Raw genomic sequence first — 14,414 nt, forward strand, 5'->3', positions numbered from 1 at the left:
CGGTTGTAGCCGATTCTCCGGTTTCCCAGGTCGGTTTCAAAAAGGAAACTTTTTTTTTTTTTTAAAGCTTTCATTCAAAAGAACCAGAATCGGTCAAAAACTGGATTTTTGACGATATATTAAAGTTTGAGGTCGAAAAGGAATTGTGTGATTTTTTTTTAATACCAAGGGAAGGTTATTAAAATGCAAAAAGAAAAAGCAAACAAAATTTCAAATTATAAAAAAAATCAAAAATTTACAGTTCTATTGTGAAAATTTAAGATTTTTTACTAAAAACTGTCACAACAGACAAAAGAGAAAAAGCTAACAAAATTTTAAAGTCTTCTGATTCCCATATCTTAAATTGGGGAAATTTAAATATTTTTGAAGAAAAACTTTTTTTCTAAATTTGAGTATTTTACAAAAAAAACTCAAATAAAAGTAAAAAAGTAAATTAAAAAAAAAGTTTTTTTTTAAATTGCAGCTCTTTTGTGAAAATAAGAGTTTTTTTTTAACAAAAAAAAAACTCTAATGAAAGAGAAAAAGCTAACCAAATTTCGAAGTCTTCTGATTCCCGTGTCGTAAATTGAAAAGATTTGTGTATTTTAGAAAAATTTGGTATTTAGTGAAAATTTCAGAATTTTACAAAATAAAGGTAAAATATCGAATTTATCGAATTTATCGATAAACAACCTTGATGTTTTGGTTACAGTTGAAAAACATGGTTTTTGCAATTCCGTCGTGAAACTACTCACTTTTCCTGTCATTCTTGAACGACGAAATAACCTACTTTTCTGTAAAAAAATAACAGAATCGAAAAGCAACACTTTTCAAAATAAATGCTTAAAAGTTCTACTTTTCAGCACTCAAATGGGTGCTGAAAAGTTCTACTTTTCAGCTCTCAAATGGGTGCTGAAAAGTTGAACTTTTCAGCACTTGTTTCGAAAAGTAACACTCTTCAACATTTTTTTGATTTAAACGATTTATTGACAAAATACATGAAAATTTGACTTAAAATTTCATTTGAACCTCGTTGGATAAATGTACGACTCGTGCTGAAAAAATCCTCTTTTTGCAACTTGTTGCATAAACTACAATTATAGCATTCAAAATATTTCTAGAGTTTTTTAATAAGCTTACCGATTTTCCATGTTTTAAGGGCATTTTCAAATATCAAATGTGGGGACTTATTGTTGAAAAAAAAAACCAAATCTGGAGTTTTTTTTTAAAAGGTCCCAAAAAAAAAATTTCAGTTTTTGCTTTTTGGGTGTTTTTTAATACCCCTGACTCAAGGCGGTTTCAAAAACACCCAAAAAGCAAAAGCTGGAAATTTGGTTTATTGGACCTTTAAAAAAAAACTCCAGAAATATCAATTTAAAATTGCTGCTAGCAGCTTGTCAGTAATTCTTAGTATTTGTAAATATTTCTTATTAGTTTTGTGTAGATCAAAGTAGCTATTCTGGGAAATTTGAATTAATCCGTGACATATTTCCAGTAACCCTGGTAATTCCATACAGAATGGTCAGTAATCCTTGATGCTCTGCTTATTTTTGCAGCATTGATCTTTACTTTCACAGTGCCGTAAAGGACCTAATAAGCCTAACCAGCTATTCAAACGAGGTAAGAGTTTTCTAGTACATTGGGAATAATTTGAGCAGGAAAAGGAAAAAAATACAAACAAACCTTCGAAATAGTTTATAGATGGAAGACCGTTAGAGGAAGGAAGCACTTCTATTCATGAATGATTAATTATTGTACTTGTTTTACAATTGACAGTTAAAAAATATTTGCAGTTTTTCATGGGATCTGATCTAACAAAACAAAAAACTTACCATCTTTAACTCCGTTGACCAGCTGACCCAGCATCACCACCATCAGGCAGCCCACCTGGACCGTCACCGTCATCCTGGGGATCATCAAGTTCGCCATCCTCCGAAGCTTTCTGATCTTTCACAAAACACTAACTCTTTTTTCCTCTACTCTCTTTTTTCTTCCTTTTTTCCCCACAACTCACGCTGGCAGATGTTACATTTGCCAGCTGGAAGCTTCTTTTTTTTTTGCTCTCTCTCTCTCTCTCCGCCTTGCCTCCCTCACCTTACTTGGGGGCCGAAAATTTTCCAAACTTTTCCAGCTGTGCTCACGAGGATTACCATAACCTTAACACTTGCGCACGCTCCCACCACCCACCAGCAGCGAAAGGGAGCGAAAAAAGCTTACACATTTCCTCCCCGCCCTCGAACAACTTCTGCCCCCGAAAAGCTCAAACGTCACTCTCACTTTCGGTTCTCCTCCGGGGACACGAGCTTCCGAAGCTACTTTTGTTGCGAAACTTTTGAACCTCTTTTTTTTTTGCTTGGCTTGGCTCCGGAAAATGTCTACCTTTAATACTTTTTTTTCTTTCTTTTTGTTTTACAACAGGTGATTAAACTTCTACCTTTTCTCTTCTCTTACTAGCTTGTACTTGGTGGAAGTATTCGCGTCTATTTCACCGCTTTAGCAACTTTTTTTCCATTGTTGAGAAAACTGTTCCCCCAGGGTTTCCCTCAACTTTTACCGTTGAAGTGGATTATATTATTATAAATTATTCCGACAATACCATCAGTAGCAATTTCACGCTATGCTCAAGTCTCAAGTTCGCTTTTTTTTTTATTTTGAGGGATCTACCAAAGCTGACGATCCGTACAGGGTGGCTGTCGACGATTACGAGCCGCCGCGCCCGGGAGGGTCCACCGAAGTTGCCAGGGCAGTCATTTGCATCCGAGGGCGCCAGAGCCGCCCCTCGACGTCTGCTGCTGGCGTCGCTGGATTCGCAACGGAAAAGTTTTCCATAATACGTAACACCTGTAAATTGATAAACACAGAGCGAGCGGAGAAAAATTACGTTAGAAAAAAAGTTGGGAGCTGCAGAGCGGTATCGTGTTAAAAGGGGGAGCGAGGGGGAAAGGGGGACCAGACTGGCGGGGTCAAAATTTACATGGCGAGAAGTGGTGTTGAAAATTTGTTAATGTTTTGTTTTTTTTTTCGATAAATGTTTAGTGGTAAATTTGTAAAATGAACTTTGAAATCATCAATGGGACTTTAATCGCACCCTTTTAAATAATTTCAATAATTTAGTGTGATTAAGAGGCAGTATTTGTAAATTCTGCTCGGTTTGTTCTAGAGGTCGTATCGAGGTGCTCCGATTTGAATGAAACTTTCAGGGTTTGTTTGTCTATACATGAGATGAACTCATGCCAAATATGAGCCCTCTACGATAAAGGGAAGTGGGGTAAAACGGGCTTTGAAGTTTGAGGTCCAAAAAACATGAAAAATCATAAAATTGCTCGCATTTCCGTGAAATTTCACCAATTCCAACTCTCTTAGATGCATTCGAATGGTCTTTTGAAGCCCTTCAAAATGTGCTATAGACATCCAGGATTGGTTTGACTTTTTCTCATAGCTTTTGCGAATTACTGTAAAAAATTGATTTTTTCAAAACCTTAATATCTTTTTGCAACAGCCTCCAACACCCATACTCCCACAGGTCAAAAGTTAGGAAATTTCATGGACTATAAGCCTACGGTATTAACTTTTTGGCCAATCGCAGTTTTTCTCATAGTTTTACGATTTTTCTGAAACAAACATTTTACAACGTTGGTTTTTGCCCTGTAGACTTCCATAGCGGCACTTTTTGGTCTCAATGTTGCCATATTCGGAATCCTCAGGAAATTTTACATTAGATTGAGATGTTGGAGTTACGAATTTGATTAAGAACATAATTAAATAAAACATTTACGAAAAAAAGTTAGATTTTTCATACTCTGTGTTCAATACGTCAAATGCTGTATCAAGTAGGCAAATACCTGTTTTACCCATAATCCGACAAAATGCTAAATAATATTTTAATTAATTCTAAATGGCATTTTTTCCAATCAAATTCAAAATTCCAACACCTCAATCTAATGTAAAATTTTCTGAGGATTCCGAATATGTCAACATTGAGACCAAAATGTGCCGCTATGGAAGCCTACAGGGCAAAAATCAACGTTGTAAAATGTTTGTTATAGAAAAATCTTAAAACTATGAGAAAAACTGCGATTGGCCAAAAAGTTCATACCGTAGGCTTATAGTCCATGAAATTCCCTAACTTTTGACCTATGGGAGTATGGGTGTTGGAGGCTGTTGCCAAAAGTTATCAAGGTTTTTAAAAAAAAACAATTTTCAACAGTAATTTGCAAAAGCTATGAGAAAAAGTCAAACCAATCCTGGATGTCTATAGCACATTTTGAAAGGCTTCAAAAGACCATTCGAATGCATCTAAGAGATGCATCTAAGATGAAATTTTACGGAAATGGAGCAATTTTAAGATTTTTCATGTTTTTTGGACCTCAAACTTCAATGCCCGTTTTACCCCACTTCCCTCTTTCGTAGAGGGCTCATATTTAGCATGAGTTCATCTCATGTATAGACAAACAAACCCTGAAAGTTTCATCCAAATCGGAGCACCTCGATACGACCTGTTTCACATCGGTGAAAAACTCGCTCTTAATTATTATGTTTACTGTTTTTCGTAGAGTACTGTTTGTTTTTTTTTTCATCAAAGTATAAATATAAATAAATCTGCATTCATGTTAAGTAATATTAAAAGATTAAAATATAAATTAAGTTTCAAATCTCAAGCCAAATATTCCAATTAGAACCAACCAGAACGCAAGACGCTTAAATCTTTGTACCTTAATTTTTCCAAGTTTTACGTATTTTTCCAATCTATGTTCCAAAAATTCTGAATTTGTAAACAGTTTTTAATTACAAAACTTAACGTTACACAAAGCATAGCATCGCATAGCATTGGTGTCTACCCGTAGCTGCTACTTCGTTATTGACCAGGACCCCCAAACATTGCTCCGTGGACCACAGATGAAAAGTAGGAACCAATCATCACCCCTTCGCAATTTTCAAAGGTCCCTATCGTGCTGATCAATACCGACGCCGGCCACGACCAGTGGTAAGACACGGGGAAGTGGATGGGAATGTTAGCCGATACTTGAGTGATGGGACCGCCAAATCGACTGCGTCTCCGACAAAGTATCACATGAGTTTTGAGGGGTTAGTAAGATGGGTATGAGGTCAGGATTCACTGTGGTAGGTGATGCGACCATGAGCAATTTGTTTATCGGTTGAAATTTTAAAATCTTAGGCAGCCGGCTGCGGAAAGATACCTATCTAGGGATTTAAATATAGTATTAATTCGACCGCGATTCTCCAGAAATTCTCCGTCGGCGTGCCTTCCGATCAACGGTGATGTAGGAAGGGCTTCATTCATTAACATTATTTTATATCATAAGCCTTAAAACATATCCGTCGACGTGCCTTCCGATCCTCGATGATATTGGAAGGACTTAATCCAGCAATACGACTTGCTTATCTCAAAAAACAAAAATCGGATCGTTTCTATCGAAAAATATATAAAAAGAACAAAAACTCATCAGCCAACGAACGCGCGAACTAAAAAAAATGAAAAAAGAAGTAGAAGAAATCCAATCACCCCATGCACTCGAACAGCAACACAAAAGAGACGGAAAATAACACGAAAAAAAGGACTGCGCGTCCCCACAAGCACCGCACTACTCAAAACTTAACGTTACACAAAGCATTATACAAAGTTTACAATCGATTGTACAGTTTTTACAATCGATTTGAGTCAAAGTGTCAAAAGTAGTTTTGGTAAAATTTTGTAGTATTATGGAAGCAAACGAACTCAACATGGTTTTAAGACTTATTATTAAAATAATTTGAAACTTTTTATTTGTAAAAAAGCTACGATATCAACAATGAAGCAGATGAAGTTTTATATTTTCTGTATTTTACGTAGTAGGGCTAAAGTTTCGTTGTATTTAGGAAGAAAATACACTCAGAATGTTTTTGAAACTTATTATTTAGATGGTTTGAAACATTTTGACAGAATTTAGCAATGCTTTTACGATGAAGTTTCATCTTCAGGAATGTTTTTTTTCTATATTTTAATTTTTTTTGTAAATTTTTGTATTTTGGAAGAAAACACAATCCGAAGGTGTTTGAAATATATCATTTAAATGATTTGAAACATTTTTACGAAAGAAATCAATGATTTTAGCATGAAGCAGATGAAGTTTTGATGGAAAATTAAAAAAATTCGATTTATGCGTAGTTTTGATAATTTTTATTTAGGAAGAAATAATTTAAACTATGTTGTTTGATAATTTGAAACAATTCCATAACAACAATGATTTAACTATGACGCAGCTGAATTTCTAAAGGAATGTTTTAAACTTTTTGTATTTTACGTAGCTGTTTTTCAGAGAATAAATGAAATTCGAAATCACACAGTAAAAAAATCATGATAATATTTTATCTGGAAAGGGGTACATATTTTATTTCAGAAAAAATGTATAATTTCACCTCTGAAAATGTGTAATTTTACCACTTTTCTGGTATCATGCCAGAGGTAATATTCAACTTCCCAAAATAACATCTTCCAAATACATGACAAAAATATTGGTGTATAATTCCAAGGATTTTGATAACATTTAAGTAAATTTAGTGCTCATGAATTAATTAATTAATTAATTCATTCATTCATCAATTCATTTATTTATTCATTCATTCATTCATTCATTCAATCATTCATTCATTCATTAATTCATTCATTTACTCCAATACTCCAATTTTCCTTCACCGATTTGGGACAAACTTGGAGGGAACGTTCATATATAGATAGTGAACAAAAATCCCAAGTTTGATGCTGATTGGACCATCCCTCTATTATTGGAACCGATTTTCTCCAAAACTTTTGCAACTATTTGAACAAAATACTTTGTACAGGTTGCATTTTATAGAAAACTGTCCAAGGAAGTCAATAAAAATAAAATATTAACCCTTGTATGCCTCCTTATATTATATTTTGACGTTTTAAGTAAAAAAATCAGTTTTGACCAATTCCTTATATTTATATTTTGTTTATTTTATCACAATGGTGTTCCCTAAATAATTTTACATAAAAATCAATGTAGACCTCAAACTAAAATGAACTGTTGGCGAGATACAGCGATTTAACTGAAAAAAGTTTGATTATGCACAGCACTCGGAAGTAACGTCATGATTCGAAATCCGGACACTTAGTACCATATTATTTTCTTTTAAGCTGGCAAAAAATCATGTAACAAGTTGGAAATGTAGAAATATCATCAGGATTTAATATAAACAGTCAGTTTTAAGAGAATGCATGCAAAATATGTCTTTTCTAACAATTTTTCATCAGAATTTCAAAATTAAAATGACTTGTTGTGCTTCGAATCCCGGACACTGTTAAAAGCTGATTCGAAATCCGGACACTTTTGCTTCGAATTCCGGACACTCGATTTTGCTTATGAATCGCACAAATTTGGACTAAAATGTTAGATAATGGCATTCTTTAGGTCTCAAATAAGCTGTTAACATCAAAACAATCGATAGTTTATGTAACAAATTGCTAGAATTTAAGGAAATCAAAAACATAAATTTCTGCTCGGCTTTCCCGGTGCTCCGTGCGCCTATGAAATATTTCCGTTGAAATGTTTCGCAGTTTTGGTAAACATATAATTTTATTTTATTTAAATGTTTTGGCAATAACTATAGCGTTCAAACAAACTTTAAATCAAAGTTGATGTTAGAATTCATCAAAAAACACAGTTTTGACATTCATAATGCGAACTTATATCCAAATAATTGATAAAACAAGTTGAAGTGTCCGGGTTTCGAAGCGTCCGGGAATTCGAATCATGACGTTACATGGTGTACTTTTCAACAATGAGTGATGAATCCCGCATAGTTCGGTTTTTGGATGTGAGAAAATTATTTCGGATTTGAATTCATAGGACAGAGTGCTGGACAACATCAATTTTTTTCAGTGGAATCACTGTTTAGAGCCAATAGTTTATTTTAGTTTGAGGTTTACATTGATTACTGTATAAAATTGCCCGGGGAACACGATGGTGATGAAATAAACAAAATAAAAATATAAGGAATTAGTCAAAACTGGTTTTTTATACATAAAACGTCAAAATATAATATCAGGGGCCATTTAAGGGTTGAAATTTTATTATAATTGAATTCCTTGGACAATTTTCTATAAAATGCAACCTGTAGAAAGACATTTGCTCAAATAGTTGCAAAGTTATGATTAAAAGAAAACAATTTTTTTTAGAAAATCGTTAAAAAAGAGGGTGGTGCCAAAAATAGAGGGTTGGTCCAATAAACACCAAACTTGGGATTTCTGTTAACTTTCGATAGATGAACGTTCTCTCCAAGTTTGGTCTAAATCGGTTAAGGTCGAGTCCAAAAGTGTACCCAGTTGACCTGGAATGACGCATATAGCACCGTTTCTAAAATAAGGAATTTTTAAAGTGAACTTATGTTGGATAATTACAAATTTCAGGCCTGATTCAGTTTATTTAGGAGGTGCTCCTTAAAGAAATATTTTCAATTTGCAAAAATAAGTGAAATTTTGTCTCAATTTTAAACTTGCAAATAAAATAAATTAATAAACAATCTATTTTTTCATGTAACTTTTTTTAAAATTTAAATCATAATATTCAACTTTGATGAGGATACCAAACCGATTAGAAATCTGTTCAGTTTTGTTCCAGATTTAATTAAAAAAAACATTAATAAACCTTACAATGAAGTAATTTAGGTTAACGTAAATATTTTTCAATGGCATAAAATCAGAAACATAATTATAATTTAAATAACAAGCCATAGTTTCAATATTTGAATGAAAAAAAATGTTTTAAAATGCATTTTACCCTAGTTCAGTTGATTTGCAATCATAAAGTTTAAAAACTGTAAAATTTGATGAAAACAAAAATTGTAATGAAAAAAAATCGTTTTTTGCTAAAACTGTATCCAAACGCCGGTTAATGCATTGGAGGAAGGGGGAACAAATGCTTCTTTTATAAAAATTTTACTAGCTCCAATAAAAAATATAAAATTTTAAAATGTACTTTTTTATGATTTTTGAGCGTATCTATCTAATAACACCACGATCCTTTTCGCGCCAACCGTGTTCCATTGGGATTAGCCCCTCCAAAACCAAGTTACAAAATCCCACCAGCGAAAAAAGTAAGAGAAAAAAATTCAAGTCCTAAAACAGCACAAACCTCTCGAGTGGCTGACCGAGAAAAAAAACCAACTTAACTGCTGATCACTTTAACTCCTGGACACGGGAGGCTGAACTTCTTTCGGCACTCACCGAAACTCCCTTGAGGGGGATACCCGAAGAGTTAGCAAGACAGCCAGCGCACAGAAGGTCGATGAAGCAGCAGCAGCAGCGGCACAGATGACAGCCCGAAAAGGTTCACCGCACCCCGAAGGCACACCCGGGTTTGTGTTTGAAGCATTTGCATATTGGCCATATCGGCAATATCTAATTTAATCGATTTTTGCGTTTCTGTGGCCACGAAGGGATGAGCGAAAGTTGGGTAAAAGGATTATTGATTCGGCGAGCTGGGACAGGTTTGAATTTAAATTGCTGTTTTGTGAGCAGAAATGGATTAAGAGATAAGCTTGGGAAGATAAGCGAATGTTAACAAGATGAATGAAAAGAAAAATTCGCAATCGAAAACATGTGACGCAGGAGTAGGAAAATCTACCTCAATCATGTTGAAAGAAGGTGTAACGATACAAATCATTTCCACGCCTTTGAATAAATTACTTAATTAATTGCAAATGGCCCGTCCCCTAATACCTACAAAATAAAACAAGATCCCACGATAGCACGAAACGTAACCGGAAAAGTGATTTCTTTCCAAACAAGAAGAAAATGTGCGCCATTTCAGTCAGAAAAGCTTTTTTCCTCATGAAACAATTGCTAGCACCCAAAAAAAACCCCTCCATCGTTCCAGTGTGACGGTCGCGTGCTCGGGACATGGCGTTATTATAATTTTCTGTTTTATGCATATTTTTTACCCTCCACGTGGACGGCCGTCACCGCCACGGTTGAGAGCAAATTGAATCCATTCCGCAACGGTACGTGAAACAAAACGTGCGAAATGAAACTGTGACTACGTTTCTGCTGGTGCTGGGGAGGGACTCATGTAATGGGTTGTAGAAAAAAAAAATATCTACCTAGTGGGAGGAATGAATATTTACTTTTAGGAAAAAAAATACGGACCAGTTAAGAAAAAAAATGAGTTTTTAAAAACACATTAAAAAAACCAAAATTCAAATTAATTTGATAATAATAAAAAACACAAAAATCCAGACAGCTTCCTAAACAAAAAAAAAATCAACGGAATTCAAAGAAATGGAAAAGATTTGAAGTGGTTGTGAAAAAGTTCAGATCAAGATCTGGCTATCAATTTGAATCTTTTTGGAGAACAAGAGTAGAAGTCCAGAAGCCAAATTCAACGAGATTCAAAAAGGTTCAAAGAGATTCAAAGATATTCGAAAAGATTCAAAGATACTCTAAAAGATTCGAAGAGATTCAAAGAGATTCATAAAATTCAAAGAGATTTTAATTTAAAGTTTATTTTTTATAAAGAGATTTCAAGAGCCTGAAAAAGATTCAAATGGATTCTAAGAGATTTAAAGAAACTAGACATTGTAAGAATATCAGAGACATTCCAAGAGATTTATAGAAATACTTAGCGTTAAAAATTGTTTTAAATATTTAAAAGTGATAGGCTTAAAAAAATCTATTAAAAAAAACTTAAAAAATCAAATAAATTAAAAACGAATAACAAACTTGGATTTGAAGAGATAGCTTCAAAGAAATACTAGAAAAATAGTAAGATTAAATTGGCTTAAATCTTGACTTGAATCTATAAATAGATTTAAGCCAAAATTTTCGAAACGGTAAATTTAGTCTGTACAATCAACAACTGGCATGATACTGCCTCGGATTCGTTCAGCTGCACAGAAAAAAAATCATGATAATTTTACATCTAGGAAGGGGTACATCTTTTCTGTCAGAAAAATGTGTAATTTTACCTCAGAAATTGTGTAATTTTACCTTTGAAAATGTGTAATTTTACCACTTTTCTGGTGAAATGTCACTTTTTCAGTCCAAAATGTGGTAAATCTACATAATAAAATAGTTAATATGCAACCTTCATTGGGTTTTTAGCTATATGCGAGACATTGGCTATAATCATATGAAAAATCATCCAAACTTCATAAAATTACAGTATTTTAGAATCGGGATTGTTTCAGCTTCACAGAAAAAATCATGGTAATATTACATCTGGAAAGGGGTCAATCTTTTATGTCGGCAAAAATGTGTAATTTTACATCTGAAAATGTGTAATTTTACCACTTTTCTGGTGTAATGTCGCATTTTCAGTCTAAATTTAGGTAAAATTACATCATAAAAGAGCTCATATTCAGCCTTCCAAATTTACACAATTTTTTTCAGTGTATCCTTTGCAATTCAAATTTCATGATTTTTTTAAAACAAAAATACGATTTTTTCTGTATTTTTAAAATGTTTTTTCCCGAAAAAATAATAAAAACTATTGTTTCCACTAAACGAATATCAAATGATTGGGATTTTCCATACATTTCAAAAATTATAACACACATATTTTTTAAATACTCAAAGTATTCACAAAACTATTTTTTTTTTTCATAAAAATAAAAATAAAAATTTAAATTATTTTTTTTTCAAATATAGGTATCAAATGATAGAGTTTTTTTCATACATTTCGAAAGTGATAACACATATTTATGAAAATACTCAAAATTTTAACATAACCACGCAGTTTTTGAAAAATATTCAAAATTTATTTTTTTTACAGTATGGGTATCAAATGATCCGGATTTTTTTTATATATATTTCGATAGTTATAATATTTTTCTGTGAAACACTATAAAAATTTAAAAACTACGTAAGTTAAAAAAAAACAAATAATTTAAGTTTTTTACAACATGGGTATCAAATGATCGAGATTTTTCATACGTTTGAAAGGGATAACACATATTCATGAAAATACTCAATTTTTTCACAAAACCGCATAATTTCTGAAAAATATTAATAATTTTCTGTTTTTTACAACATGGGAATCAAATGATCAAAAAAATTTTTATACATTTCGAAAGCTATAGTATTTTTTTGTGAAACACTAAATTTTTTTTAACAAAACTACGTATTTTCTAAAAAAAATTACTAATTACTGAAGTTTTTTACAATGTGGGTATAAAATGATCGAGATTTTTTATACATTTTCAAAGTGATAACACATTCTTATGAAAATAATCAAAATTTACACAAAACCACGTAATTTCACGAAAAATAATCAAAATTTCAGTATTTTGTGATATGGGTATCAAATGATCGGGATTTTTCATACATTTCAAAGGTATTATTATTAATTTGTGAAACACTCATTTTTTTACAAAACTACGTATTTTCTAAGAAAAGACTAATAATTTAGGTTTTTTTGCAATATGGGTATCAACAGATCAGGATATACGTTTTGAAAGTTATAACACAAACTTTTAAAAATACTAAAAAATTTCACATAATTTTGTATTTACCAAAAAAAAACCAAAAAATTCTTTATTTTTATACAATAATTAGGAATTTTCATTTCGATAGGCATAATATTTTTTTGTGAAATACTAAAATTTTTCTCAATACTACGTGTTTTCGCAAAAATACTAAAAATTTAGAAAAAAAAAGTTACGGTACCCATATAATCAAAACTGAAATTTTAGATATATTTTCAATAGCATGTAGTTCTGCGAAAATTTTGAGCATTTTCAAAAGAGATTTGTGAGAAATGTATAAAAACTTCCTAATAATTTTATACCCATTTAAAAAAAAAACAGAAAATTTTGGTATTTTTTCTTAAAGACGTAGTTTTGTGTAAATGTTGTTAGTATCAAAATGAATGAAAAAATCTCCGATCATTTGATAACCATATTGTAAAAAACTGAAATTTTTAGAATTTTTTCTACAATATGTTGTTTTGTGAAAATTTTGAGTATTGTCGAAAAAAATGCTTTCGAATGTTTGGAAAAATTTCGATCGTTTGATACCCATATTGTAAGAAACTGATTTTTTTTTGTATTTTTCCGACAATACGTGGATTTGTGAAAATTTAAGTATGTTCAAAAATATGTGTTATAACTTTCAAAATGTATGAAGAAATCCCGACCATTTGCTACCCATATAGCAAAATCAATTATATTATGTTTAGATGTCTAAAAATTTTCAAAAAAAGTTTCAATTCTATATAAAGCTAGTAATTTTTCACGGCAGAAAATTTAAATTTCGCGGAATGCGAAATTCGCGGAAAACATCAACATTTTATTATTTTTTATACCTGTTTCAAATAAATCCAAAAATGTGTTAATTCAGTAAAATTGCGTACAAGAAAATTACCAAACAAACTTGCACAAATTATTCACGCGCCAAAATTTTTGTGGGCCTGATTTTGTAGATTTTACAGAATTTTCACCTGAATATACGATTAAGCTATTCTAAACTCACTGAAATTTTGTAATTGGTTTTGGCTAGAACTGTCACAAAGCAACGCAACTGGTACGTAAATGTCCAATTTTGAAGCTTTACGGTTCTCTTAAACGGTTGCCCTTTTCAGACTACAGTCTCGATTTGCCCCAGTTGACGGTTTTTTATTAATTCAAGAAAATTATTGAAACATGATCTGAAAAAATATCAAAACATTTAAATATTTTAATGAATTTTCTTCACGTAATTTGGTTCTTGTTATTTTACTAAATTTTACATAAATTTGAAATCAAAATAGCTTTTGATGCTTAATTTTTTATTTCATTCGAGTTTTGAAAGACATTATTCAGATCCTTTTCGAAATTTTCGCAAAAAAATCAGAGAGAAGAAATGGTGCACGTGTCATGATATGCTTGAAAAATATATTATTATTTATAAAATTTTATATGTGCATTCCACGTGTCGTAATTTATTATATTGAACATTTTTTTTTTTTTTCAAGAAATGCCGCTGAATTTTTAAATGCACGTTTTGTTTTTTAAACAGCTGCTACCAAATGGCTTGTGATTTTTTTGAATTGATTAAGCTAACTTAAATTGATTGGAAGCAATTTGTTAATTCAATATTTTGAATTTCACAGCATTCACAAATTTTCACAAACGTGGCTACCGTGAAATCGTGAAAAATCACGAGCTGTGTCAATAGAACCTACATTTTTTTAGAAAGATAAAAGATGTTAAAAAATGCATTTTCAACATATAAAATTCATTAATATAACAATAAAATAGAAGAAGTTAAGTTTTTTTTTGTAAAAAAAAGTAGCTCAAACGAATCTTCAAAAAAGTCAAACTGAAAAAAGGTGCAGTGGTAATGCTACAAAGACTCAAAAACAAGTCTGCTACCAGCCTTTTTCTCAGAACTCACAATTTATCCAATCACAACGCAGCCTTTTTTCCCAAGAAACCCC

The 14,414-nt window shown here is 31.9% G+C and overlaps 1 long non-coding RNA gene across 1 annotated transcript in view; it reads right to left on the reverse strand.

Moving 5' to 3' along the window:
* Positions 1-2,028: 2,028 nt before the first annotated feature.
* The window catches only part of LOC119765319, a 96,617-nt gene continuing 84,231 nt past the window's right edge, over positions 2,029-14,414 (reverse strand). The window contains exon 2 of the long non-coding RNA XR_005276642.1: positions 2,029-2,820. This is a non-coding gene — a long non-coding RNA (uncharacterized LOC119765319). The remainder of the gene's footprint in view (positions 2,821-14,414) is intronic.

This window comes from Culex quinquefasciatus, chromosome 1, assembly GCF_015732765.1.
Source record: "Culex quinquefasciatus strain JHB chromosome 1, VPISU_Cqui_1.0_pri_paternal, whole genome shotgun sequence".
In the NCBI taxonomy this organism is placed as follows: Eukaryota; Metazoa; Arthropoda; class Insecta; order Diptera; family Culicidae; genus Culex; species Culex quinquefasciatus.